The sequence below is a fragment of the Bombina bombina genome, chromosome 1, assembly GCF_027579735.1.
Source record: "Bombina bombina isolate aBomBom1 chromosome 1, aBomBom1.pri, whole genome shotgun sequence".
NCBI classification, from domain to species: domain Eukaryota; kingdom Metazoa; phylum Chordata; class Amphibia; order Anura; family Bombinatoridae; genus Bombina; species Bombina bombina.
The window spans coordinates 421554613-421568682 of NC_069499.1; positions in this window are offsets into that span (position 1 = coordinate 421554613).

The window sequence follows — 14070 nt, forward strand, 5'->3', positions numbered from 1 at the left end:
GGGCTGGTATCATCAAAGATGAGCTTGTGGGGCCTTTTCGGGTGGGGATGGAGTCAAGTTCAACTCCCAGTCCTACTGCCAGTTTCTGGAAGACACCTTCTTCAAGCAGTGGTACAGGAAGAAGTCTGCATCCTTCAAGAAAAACATGATTTTCATGCAGGACAATGCTCCATCACACACGTCCAAGTACTCCACAGCGTGGCTGGCAAGAAAGGGTATAAAAGAAGAAAATCTAATGACATGGCCTCATTGTTCACCTGATCTAAACCCCATTGAGAACCTGTGGTCCATCATCAAATGTGAGATTTACAAGGAGGGAAAACAGTACACCTCTCTGAACAGTGTCTGGGAGGCTGTGGTTGCTGCTGCACACAATGTTGATGGTGAACAGATCAAAACACTGACAGAATCCATGGATGGCAGGCTTTTGAGTGTCCTTGCAAAGAAAGGTGGCTATATTGGTCACTGATTTGTTTTTGTTTTGTTTTTGAATGTCAGAAATGTATATTTGTGAATGTTGAGATGTTATATTGGTTTCACTGGTAAAAATAAATAATTGAAATGGGTATATATTTGTTTTTTGTTAAGTTGCCTAATAATTATGCACAGTAATAGTCACCTGCATACACAGATATCCCCCTAAAATAGCTATAACTAAAAACAAACTAAAAACTACTTCCAAAACTATTCAGCTTTGATATTAATGAGTTTTTTGGGTTCATTGAGAACATGGTTGTTGTTCAATAATAAAATTAATCCTCAAAAATACAACTTGCCTAATAATTCTGCACTCCCTGTATATATATATTTATGGGTGTATTTACAAACATATAAACACATATGTACACACACACACACACATATATATATATATATATATATATATATATATATATATATATATATATATATATATATATATATATGCATTGGAGTCCCTTTTAGTTAAGTAGATGAAAACATGTAAAAGCATATTTATGCAATATTCATATTTAATAATGGTTTTAACTATATATTTGCTGTAAATATTTTCACATTCCAATGTTCTGCACATAGAGGAATATGCTCTTTGTATTTATAAATAGATATTCATATATATATACTATTTCAAAATAAACACTCACTGGACTTCAGCCAACTGTGTCAACAAGTGTATTCTTTAACCCCTTAATGACAGAGGACGTACCAGGTACGTCATAGAAAAATCTTCCCTTAACGACAATTGACGTACCTGGTACATCATCTGTTGTCTGAAGTGCTTGAAGCAATATTGAGGCATCACTGCAATCCCCTATTTTACATACCGATGCAGAAAGGGCCACTCTGTGGCCCTTTCGGCATAGGCCATTGATTTTTACACATTCGTTGGTGGGTTGGAGCAGCTTATGACTACAGGTATACCTCACTTTACAGCGCTTCACTTTACAGCGCTTCGCTAATACAGCGCTTTGTGGAGCTGAAGTTCAACCTCCAAGGATTATGAAATAGTGCTGTAATCATTGTGAGTTTGCGAGAAAAGTGACTGGCACAATTTTGTTAGACACAGTTCACTCTGTTTACAGCATTACAGTGCAATCTGTGTCTCAGTGCTATAGTTTGGCAAATTTTACTACAGTAATTGTCACTATTTTACAGGTACAGTATTTATTGAATACTGTGCTGTGCTAGTGTTAAACTTAAATTATCCCTATTGCACCCCTAATATATGTTAGTTCAAACATGTTTTCAAGTTTTTAAACACACTGGCAAGTGGAAAGAAAGCTAAAACTGCCTTGTTTCACTTTAAGGCGTTTTTCACTTTACAGCGGGGCTCCGGTCCCTAACCCGCTGTATGAGCGGGGTATACCTGTATATGTTCCTAAGTTGATAATGCCTGAACCGATCTATCATTGTCGGTGGTTGCTGCCGGGTGGGCGGTTGCGGCTGGGGTGGGCGGGTGCAAAATATGCAGGCAAGTGGAAAAAAAAAAGACGTATGTAGATGCAGGGGGATCTCCGTTCTTTAGTAAGGGATCTGGGAGGGGGAGGGATGTAGATCATTTAGGGGGGCCAGCTACACTACAGAAAACAAATATTTTATATAAAAAAGTTAAAAATGCTATTTTTGGGGGCAAATTGGGTACTGGCAGACAGCTGCCAGTACCCTAGATGGCGGCAAATAGGTAGAGGGGGAGGGTTAGAGAGTTGTATGGGGGGGATCAGGGAGGTTGTGGGGTAAGGGGGGATCCATCACTGCAGACTGTATGAAAAAATTATTTTTATTTCAGTACTGGCAGACTTTAGTTACCACATCTGGCCAAATGGGAAAAGCCCAGGTACCTCGTCAAGGTTTCTTCCAATAAACCTGGGTCCCTAAACAGCCACACAGTGCAGGCTCACAATCAAACAACTGTGAAAAAAAGCAACTGTGAAAAAATGGAGGGTGCACAGGCTTATGTAATTTCCCCAAACATATACAAAACACGGGTGGGGTCAGCACTCTCAGGCCGGACCGGGTACACATCCTATGACCCTGCAGCATGCACAGCCTTGGGTGCAAACCAGCACTCTCAGGAAGCTGCACTGTCACCAGAGTCACAGGCAGCTAACCCAAGTCAGGCCTGGGTGCAAGGCCCAAACAGGGAAAATTACAAAAAAAAATATATTTTAATATAAACACACAGAAAAAGTCCAGCACTCACTCACAAGCTCTCAACTAAGATAAAAAACAGCAATGGAAGAATTAGTTACCGCATCTGGCCAAATGGGAAAAGCCCATTTTTCTGTGTGTTTATATTAAAACATATTTTTTTTTGTAATTTTCCCTGTTTGGGCCTTGCACCCAGGCCTGACTGGGGTTAACTGCCTGTGACTCTGGTGACAGTGCAGCTTCCTGAGAGTGCTGGTTTGCACCCAGGGCTGTGCATGTTGCAGGGTCATAGGATGTGTACCCGGTCCGGCCTGAGAGTGCTGACCCCACCCGTGTTTTATATATATATATATATATATATATATATATATATACAGGGAGTGCAGAATTATTAGGCAAATGAGTATTTTGACCACATCATCCTCTTTATGCATGTTGTTTTACTCCAAGCTGTAAAGGCTCGAAAGCCTACTACCAATTAAGCATATTAGGTGATGTGCATCTCTGTAATGAGAAGGGGTGTGGTCTAATGACATCAACACCCTATATCAGGTGTGCATAATTATTAGGCAACTTCCTTTCTTTTGGCAAAATGGGTCAAAAGAAGGACTTGACAGGCTCAGAAAAGTCAAAAATAGTGAGATATCTTGCAGAGGGATGCAGCACTCTTAAAATTGCAAAGCTTCTGAAGCGTTATCATCGAACAATCAAGCGTTTCATTCAAAATAGTCAACAGGGTCGCAAGAAGCGTGTGGAAAAACCAAGGCGCAAAATAACTGCCCATGAACTGAGAAAAGTCAAGCGTGCAGCTGGAAGACACCTTCTTCAAGCAGTGGTACAGGAAGAGGTCTGCATCCTTCAAGAAAAACATGATTTTCATGCAGGACAATGCTCCATCACACGCGTCCAAGTACTCCACAGCGTGGCTGGCAAGAAAGGGTATAAAAGAAGAAAATCTAATGACATGGCCTCCTTGTTCACCTGATCTGAACCCCATTGAGAACCTGTGGTCCATCATCAAATGTGAGATTTACAAGGAGGGAAAACAGTACACCTCTCTGAACAGTGTCTGGGAGGCTGTGGTTGCTGCTGCACGCAATGTTGATGGTGAACAGATCAAAACACTGACAGAATCCATGGATGGCAGGCTTTTGAGTGTCCTTGCAAAGAAAGGTGGCTATATTGGTCACTGATTTGTTTTTGTTTTGTTTTTGAATGTCAGAAATGTATATTTGTGAATGTTGAGATGTTATATTGGTTTCACTGGTAAAAATAAATAATTGAAATGGGTATATATTTGTTTTTTGTTAAGTTGCCTAATAATTATGCACAGTAATAGTCACCTGCACACACAGATATCCCCCTAAAATAGCTATAACTAAAAACAAACTAAAAACTACTTCCAAAACTATTCAGCTTTGATATTAATGAGTTTTTTGGGTTCATTGAGAACATGGTTGTTGTTCAATAATAAAATTAATCCTTAAAAATACAACTTGCCTAATAATTCTGCACTCCCTGTATATATATATATATATATATATATATATATATATATATATATATACAGGTGGCCCTCATTTTACAACGGTTCAATTTACACCGTTTCAGAATAACAACCTTTTTTTCCAGTCATGTGACTGCTATTGAAAAGCATTGAGAAGCAGTGCATTTATTAAAATAGCCAGTAGGTGGAGTTGTCCGCTTGTGTTGCAGCAAAGCCAAGCTAGCTGAAATTAATCAGTTTAACCAGACCTGAGCTATTGAGCAGATTTCAAAGGAACAAGATCTTCCTGTCTATAACTCAGTCCAGATTGGAATGCATAAAAATGCAAGTGAAGTCTGTGTTGTGTGATTATTTTATTAGGTTTATAATGCTGTTTAGCAAATGTTTTGTTCATTTAACTTAGTTTAATTATATATTCTGTGTTGTGTGATTATTTTATTAGGTTTATAATTCTGTTTAGCATTTAAAGTCTTCATTTCAAAGCTTTAAAAATAATGTATTCGGTGTTACTTATGACAATTTTGAGAGGGGCCTGGAACCTAACTCCCTCACTTCCCATTGACTTACATTATAAACTGGGTTTCAATTTACAACGGTTTCGGTTTACAACCATTCCTTCTGGAACCTAACCCCGGTGTAAACTGAGGGCTACCTATATATATATGTATAGTGATTAACCTTTGTAAAAAAAAGTTAGGAATATTTCAGGCTGTTTTGCTACAATAGTGTGTTGTATCTACTAAATATTACTCATCCAGTTTCTATCTGTTAATTTTAATTTAAATGTTGAATTTTATTCTGAATTGTTCTGGAATTTGTGTTTGCTTTAATTTGCACGGGATTTTATAGTCTAGTACAATTCAAATTTGGTTTTGTTTGAATGTTCACTTTTCAGATTGTATGGGAAATTGTGTTGAATTTAAAGTTAGGTTAAACATAATTTCTTTCATGTAATTAGCAAGAGTCCATGAGCTAGTGACGTATGGGATATACATTCCTACCAGGAGGGGCAAAGTTTCCCAAACCTCAAAATGCCTATAAATACACCCCTCACCACACCCACAAATCAGTTTTACAAACTTTGCCTCCGATGGAGGTGGTGAAGTAAGTTTGTGCTAGATTCTACGTTGATATGCGCTCCGCAGCAGGTTGGAGCCCGGTTTTCCTCTCAGCATGCAATGAAATGTCAGAGGGATGTGAGGAGAGTATTGCCTATTTGAATTCAATGATCTCCTTCTACGGGGTCTATTTCATAGGTTCTCTGTTATCGGTCGTAGAGATTCATCTCTTACCTCCCTTTTCAGATCGACGATATACTCTTATATATATACCATTACCTCTGCTGATTCTCGTTTCAGTACTGGTTTGGCTTTCTACTACATGTAGATGAGTGTCCTGGGGTAAGTAAGTCTTATTTTCTGTGACACTCTAAGCTATGGTTGGGCACTTTTATATAAAGTTCTAAATATATGTATTCAAACATTTATTTGCCTTGACTCAGGATGTTCAGCGTTCCTTATTTCAGACAGTCAGTTTCATATTTGGGATAATGCATATGAATAAATCAATTTTTTTCTTACCTTAAAATTTGACTTTTTTTTCCCTGTGGGCTGTTAGGCTCGCGGGGGCTGAAAATGCTTCATTTTATTGCGTCATTTTTGGCGCTGACTTTTTTGGCGCAAATTTTTTTTTTTTCTGTTTCTGGCGTCATACGTGTCGCCGGAAGTTGCGTCATTTTTTGACGTTTTTTTGCGCCAAAAGTGTCGGCGTTCCGGATACGGCGTCATTTTTGGCGCCAAAACCATTTAGGCGCCAAATAATGTGGGCGTCTTTTTTGGTGCTAAAAAATATGGGCGTCACTATTGTCTCCACATTATTTAAGTCTCATTATTTATAGCTTCTGGTTGCTAGAATCTTGTTCACTGGCATTTTTTCCCATTCCTGAAACTGTCATTTAAGGAATTTGATCAATTTTGCTTTATATGTTGTTTTTTCTATTACATATTGCAAGATGTCCCAGATTGACACTGAGTCAGAAGATACTTCTGGAAAAACGCTGCCTGGTGCTGGATCTACCAAAGTTAAGTGTATCTGCTGTAAACTTGTGGTATCTATTCCTCCAGCTGTTGTTTGTAATGAATGTCATGACAAACTTGTTAATGCAGATAATATTTCCTTTAGTAATGTTACATTACATGTTGCTGTTCCATCAACATCTAATACTCAGAGTGTTCCTGTTAACATAAGAGATTTTGTTTCTAAATCCATTAAGAAGGCTATGTCTGTTATTCCTCCTTCTAGTAAACGTAAAAGGTCTTTTAAAACTTCTCATTTTTCAGATGAATTTTTAAATGAACATCATCATTCTGATTCTGATAATGGTTCCTCTGGTTCAGAGGATTCTGTCTCAGAGGTTGATGCTGATAAATCTTCATATTTATTCAAAATGGAATTTATTCGTTCTTTACTTAAAGAAGTCTTAATTGCATTAGAAATAGAGGATTCTGGTCCTCTTGATACTAAATCTAAACGTTTAAATAAGGTTTTTAAATCTCCTGTAGTTATTCCAGAAGTTTTTCCTGTCCCTGATGCTATTTTTGAAGTAATCTCCAGGGAATGGAATAATTTGGGTAATTCATTTACTCCTTCTAAACGTTTTAAGCAATTATATCCTGTGCCATCTGACACATTAGAATTTTGGGACAAAATCCCTAAAGTTGATGGGGCTGTCTCTACTCTTACTAAACGTACTACTATTCCTACGGCAGATAGTACTTCCTTTAAGGATCCTTTAGATAGGAAGATTGAATCCTTTCTAAGAAAAGCTTACTTATGTTCAGGTAATCTTCTTAGACCTGCTATATCTTTAGCGGATGTTGCTGCAGCTTCAACTTTTTGGTTAGAAGCTTTAGCGCAACAAGTAACAGATCATAATTCTCATAGCATTGTTAATCTTCTTCAACATGCTAATAATTTTATTTGTGATGCTATCTTTGATATCATTAGGGTTGATGTCAGGTATATGTCTCTAGCTATTTTAGCTAGAAGAGCTTTATGGCTTAAAACTTGGAATGCTGATATGTCTTCTAAGTCAACTTTGCTTTCCCTTTCTTTCCAGGGTAATAAATTATTTGGTTCTCAGTTGGATTCTTTTATCTCAACTGTTACTGGAGGGAAAGGAACTTTTTTACCACAGGATAAAAAATCTAAAGGTAAATTTAGATCTAATAATCATTTTCGTTCCTTTCGTCACAATAAGGAACAAAAGCCGGATCCTTCATCCACAGGAGCGGTATCAGTTTGGAAACCATCTCCAGTCTGGAATAAATCCAAGCCTTTTAGAAAACCAAAGCCAGCTCCCAAGTCCACATGAAGGTGCTGCCCTCATTCCAGCCCAGCTGGTAGGGGGCAGATTACGATTTTTCAAAGAAATTTGGATCAATTCAATTCACAATCTTTGGATTCAAAACATTGTTTCAGAAGGGTACAGAATTGGCTTCAAGATAAGGCCTCCTGCAAAGAGATTTTTTCTTTCCCGTGTCCCAGTAAATCCAGCGAAGGCTCAAGCATTTCTGAAATGTGTTTCAGATCTAGAGTTGGCTGAAATAATTATGCCAGTTCCAGTTCTGGAACAGGGGCTGGGGTTTTATTCAAATCTCTTCATTGTACCAAAGAAGGAGAATTCCTTCAGACCAATTCTGGATCTAAAAATATTGAATCGTTATGTAAGGATACCAACATTCAAAATGGTAACTATAAGGACTATCCTGCCTTTTGTTCAGCAAGGGCATTATATGTCCACAATAGATTTACAGGATGCATATCTGCATATTCCAATTCATCCAGATCACTATCAGTTTCTGAGATTCTCTTTCCTAGACAAGCATTACCAGTTTGTGGCTCTGCCGTTTGGCCTAGCAACAGCTCCAAGAATTTTTACAAAGGTTCTCGGTGCCCTTCTGTCTGTAATCAGAGAACAGGGTATTGTGGTATTTCCTTATTTGGACGATATCTTGGTACTTGCTCAGTCTTCACATTTAGCAGAATCTCATACGAATCGACTTGTGTTGTTTCTTCAAGATCATGATTGGAGGATCAATTTACCGAAAAGTTAATTGATTCCTCAGACAAGGGTAACCTTTTTAGGTTTCCAGATAGATTCAGCGTCCATGACTCTGTCTCTGACAGACAAGAGACGTCTAAAATTGATTTCAGCTTGTCGAAACCTTCAATCACAATCATTCCCTTCGGTAGCCTTATGCATGGAAATTCTAGGTCTTATGACTGCTGCATTGGACGCGATCCCCTTTGCTCATTTTCACATGCGACCTCTTCAGCTCTGTATGCTGAACCAGTGGTGCAGGGATTACACAAAGATATCTCAAGTAATATCTTTAAAACCGATTGTACGACACTCTCTGACGTGGTGGACAGATCACCATCGTTTAGTTCAGGGGGCTTCTTTTGTTCTTCCGACCTGGACTGTAATTTCAACAGATGCAAGTCTGACAGGTTGGGGAGCTGTTTGGGGGTCTCTGACAGCACAATGGGTTTGGGAATCTCAGGAGGTGAGATTACCAATCAATATTTTGGAACTCCGTGCAATTTTCAGAGCTCTTCAGTCATGGCCTCTTCTAAAGAGAGAATCGTTCATTTGTTTTCAGACAGACAATGTCACAACTGTGGCATACATCAATCATCAAGGAGGGACTCACAGTCCTCTGGCTATGAAAGAAGTATCTCGGATACTGGTATGGGCGGAATCCAGCTCCTGTCTAGTTTCTGCGGTTCATATCCCAGGTATAGACAATTGGGAAGCGGATTATTTCAGTCGCCAAACGTTACATCCGGGCGAATGGTCTCTTCACCCAGAGGTATTTCTTCAGATTGTTCAAATGTGGGGACTTCCAGAAATAGATCTGATGGCTTCTCATCTAAACAAGAAACTTCCCAGGTATCTGTCCAGATCCAGGGATCCTCAAGCGGAAGCAGTGGATGCATTGTCACTTCCTTGGAAGTATCATCCTGCCTATATCTTTCCGCCTCTAGTTCTTCTTCCAAGAGTAATCTCCAAGATTCTGAAGGAATACTCGTTTGTTCTGCTGATGGCTCCAGCATGGCCTCACAGGTTTTGGTATGCGGATCTTGTCCGGATGGCCCCTTGCCAACCGTGGACTCTTCCGTTAAGACCAGACCTTCTGTCGCAAGGTCCTTTTTTCCATCAGGATCTCAAATCCTTAAATTTAAAGGTATGGAGATTGAACGCTTGATTCTTAGTCAAAGAGGTTTCTCTGACTCTGTGATTAATACTATGTTACAGGCTCGTAAATCTGTATCTAGGAAGATATATTATAGAGTCTGAAAGACTTACATTTCTTGGTGTCTTTCTCATCATTTTTCCTGGCATTCTTTTAGAATTCCGAGAATTTTACAGTTTCTTCAGGATGGTTTGGATAAAGGTTTGTCTGCAAGTTCCTTGAAAGGACAAATCTCTGCTCTTTCTGTTCTTTTTCACAGAAAGATTGCTAATCTTCCTGATATTCATTGTTTTGTACAAGCTTTGGTTCGTATAAAACCTGTCATTAAGTCAATTTCTCCTCCTTGGAGTTTGAATTTGGTTCTGGGGGCTCTTCAAGCTCCTCCGTTTGAACTTATGCATTCATTGGACATTAAATTACTTTCTTGGAAAGTTTTGTTTCTTTTGGTCATCTCTTCTGCTAGAAGAGTTTCTGAATTATCTGCTCTTTCTTGTGAGTCTCCTTTTCTGATTTTTCATCAGGATAAGGCAGTGTTGCGAACTTCTTTTAAATTTTTACCTAAGGTTGTGAATTCTAACAACATTAGTAGAGAAATTGTGGTTCCTTCATTATGTCCTAATCCTAAGAATTCTAAGGAGAAATCATTGCATTCTTTGGATGTAGTTAGAGCTTTGTAATATTATGTGGAAGCTACTAAGAATTTCCGAAAGACTTCTAGTCTATTTGTTATCTTTTCCGGTTCTAGGAAAGGTCAGAAGGCCTCTGCCATTTCTTTGGCATCTTGGTTAAAATCTTTAATTCATCATGCCTATGTCGAGTCGGGTAAAACTCCGCCTCAAAGGATTACAGCTCATTCTACTAGGTCAGTTTCTACTTCCTGGGCATTTAGGAATGAAGCTTCGGTCGATCAGATTTGCAAAGCAGCAACTTGGTCTTCTTTGGATACTTTTACTAAATTCTACCATTTTGATGTGTTTTCTTCTTCTGAAGCAGTTTTTGGTAGAAAAGTACTTCAGGCAGCTGTTTCAGTTTGATTCTTCTGCTTATAATTTCAGTTTGATTCTTCTGCTTATAATTTCAGTTTTTTTCATTATAAGATTTAAACTTTATTTTGGGTGTGGATTATTTTCAGCGGAATTGGCTGTCTTTATTTTATCCCTTCCTCTCTAGTGACTCTTGCGTGGAAGATCCACATCTTGGGTAGTCATTATCCCATACGTCACTAGCTCATGGACTCTTGCTAATTACATGAAAGAAAACATAATTTATGTAAGAACTTACCTGATAAATTCATTTCTTTCATATTAGCAAGAGTCCATGAGGCCCACCCTTTTTGTGGTGGTTATGATTTTTTTTGTATAAAGCACAATTATTCCAATTCCTTATTTTTTATGCTTTCGCACTTTTTTCTTATCACCCCACTTCTTGGCTATGCGTTAAACTGATTTGTGGGTGTGGTGAGGGGTGTATTTATAGGCATTTTGAGGTTTGGGAAACTTTGCCCCTCCTGGTAGGAATGTATATCCCATACGTCACTAGCTCATGGACTCTTGCTAATATGAAAGAAATGAATTTATCAGGTAAGTTCTTACATAAATTATGTTTTATGTAAGAATTTACCTGATAAATTCATTTCTTTCATATTGGCAAGAGTCCATGAGCTAGTGACGTATGGGATATACAATCCTACCTGGAGGGACAAAGTTTCCCAAACCTCAAAATGCCTATAAATACACCCCTCACCACACCCACAATTCAGTTTAACGAATAGCCAAGAAGTGGGGTGATAAAGAAAGGAGCAAAAACATAAACAAAGGAATTGGAATAATTGTGCTTTATACAAAAAAATCATAACCGCCATAAAAAGGGTGGGCCTCATGGACTTGAATTTATCAGGTAAATTCTTACCTAAATTATGTTTTCTTTCATGTAATTGGCAAGAGTCCATGAGCTAGTGACGTATGGGATAGCAGTACCCAAGATGTGGAACTCCACGCAAGAGTCACTAGAGAGGGAGGGATAAAAAATAAAGACAGCCAATTCTGCTGAAAAAAATAATCCACAACCCAAATCATATGTTTTAATCTTATAAAGGAAAAGAAAAAAAATGAAATTATAAGCAGAAGAATCAAACTGAAACAGCTGCCTGAAGAACTTTTCTACCAAAAACTTCTTCTGAAGAAGAAAAAACATCAAAATGGTAAAACTTAGTAAATGTATGCATAGAAGACCAAGTTGCTGCTTTGCAAATCTGATCAACTGAAGCTTCATTCTTAAAATCCCAGGAAGTGGAAACTGACCTAGTAGAATGAGCTTTAATCCTCTGAGGCGGGGATTTACAAGACTCCAATAAGCATGATGAATCAAAAGCTTTAACCAAGATGTCAAAGAAATGGCAGAAGCCTTCTGACCTTTCCTAGAACCAGAAAAGATAACAAATAGACTAGAAGTCTTCCTGAAATCTTTAGTAGCTTCAACATAAAATTTCACAGCTCTCACCACATCCGAATAATGTAAAGATCTTTCCAAAGAATTCTTAGGATGTGGACACAAAGAAGGGACAACAATGTCCCTACTAATGTTGATGGAATTCACAACTTTAGGTAAGCATTTAAATGAAGTCCGCAAAACTGCCTTATCCCAATGAAAAATCAGAAAAGGAGACTCACAAGAAAGAGCAGATAATTCAGAAACTCTTCTAGCAGAAGAGATGGCCAAAAGAAACAACACTTTCCAAGAAAGCAATTTAATGTCCAATGAATGCATAGGCTCAAAATGAGGAGCCTGTAAACCCTTCAAAACCAAATTAAGACTCCAAGGAAGAGAGATTGATTTAATGACAGGCTTGATACGAACCAAAGCCTGTACAAAACAATGTATATCAGGGAGTTTAGCAATTTTTCTGTGGAATAAAACAGAAAGAGCAGAGATTTGTCCTTTCAAGGAACTCACAGACAAACCCTTATCCAAACCATCCTGAAGAAACTGTAAAATTCTAGGAATTCTAAAAGAATGCCAAGAGAATTTATGAGAAGAACACCATGAAATGTAAGTCTTCCAAACTCGATAATAAATTTTTCTAGAAACAGATTTACGTGCCTGCAACATAGTATTAATCACTGAGTCAGAGAAAACTCTATGACTAAGCACTAAGCGTTCAATTTCCATACCTTCAAATTTAATGATTTGAGATCCTGATGGAAAAACGGACCTTGGCCTTAGTTGAAGTGGCCAGGGTTGGCAATTGGACATCCGAACAAGATCCACATACCAAAACCTGTGAGCCCATGCTGGAGCTACCAGCAGTACAAATGATTGCTCCATGATGATCTTGGAAATCACTCTTGGAAGAAGAACTAGAGTTGGAAAAATATAGGCAGGTTGATAACTCCAAGGAAGTGTCAATGCATCCACTGCTTCCGACTGAGGATCCCTGGACCTGGACATGTACCTGGGAAGTTTCTTGTTTAGATTAGATGCCATCAGATCTATTTCTGGAAGCCCCCACATCTGAGCAATTTGAAAAAAAAAACACATCTGGGTGAAGAGACCACTCTCCCGGATGTAAAGCTTGACGACTGAGATAATCTGCTTCCCAATTGTCTATACCTGGGATATGGACAGCAGAAATTAGACAGGAACTGGATTCTGCCCACACAAGTATCCGGGATACTTCTTTCATAGCTTGAAGACTGTGAGTCACACCCTGATGATTGACATACACCACAGTTGTGACATTGTCTGTCTGAAAACAAATAAACTGCTTTCTCTTCAATAGAGGCCAAAATTGAAGAGCTCTGAGAATCGCACGGAGTTCGAAAATATTGATTGGTAATCTCACCTCTTGAGATTTCCAAACCCCCTCTGCTGTCAGAGATCCCCAGACAGCTCCCCAACCTGAAAGACTTGCATCTGTTGTGATCACAGTCCAGGTTGGATTAACAAAAGAGGCCCCTTGAACAATACGATGGTGAACTAACCACCAAGTCAGAGATAGTCGAACATTGGGATCTAAGGATATTAATTGTGATATCCTTGTATAATCCCTGCACTATTGGTTCAGCATACAAAGCTGAAGATGTCTCATGTGAAAACAAGCAAAGAGGATCGCGTCCGATGCTGCAGTCATGAGACCTAAAACCTCCATGCACATAGCTAGTGAAGGGAATGATTGAGACTGAAGGTTCCGACAGGCTGCAACCAATTTCAGACATCTCTTGTCTGTTAGAGACAAAGTCATGGATACTGAACCTATTTGGAAACCTAAAAAGGTTACCCTTGTCTGAGGAATCAAAGAACTTTTTGGTAAATTGATCCTCCAACCATGTCTTTGAAGAAACAACACTAGTTGATTTGTGTGAGATTCTGCAGAACGTAAAGACTGAGCAAGTACCAAGATATCATCCAAATAAGGAAACACCACAATACCCTGCTCTATGATTACAGAGAGTAGAGCACCGAGAACCTTTGAAAAGATCCTTGGAGCTGTCGCTAGGCCAAATGGAAGAGCAACAAATTGGTAATGCTTGTCTAGAAAAGAGAATCTCAGGAACTGATAGTGATCTGGATGAATCGGAATATGAAGACATGCATCCTGTAAGTCTATTGTGGACATATAATGCCCTTGCTAAACAAAAGGCAGAATAGTCCTTATAGTCACCATTTTGAATGTTGGTA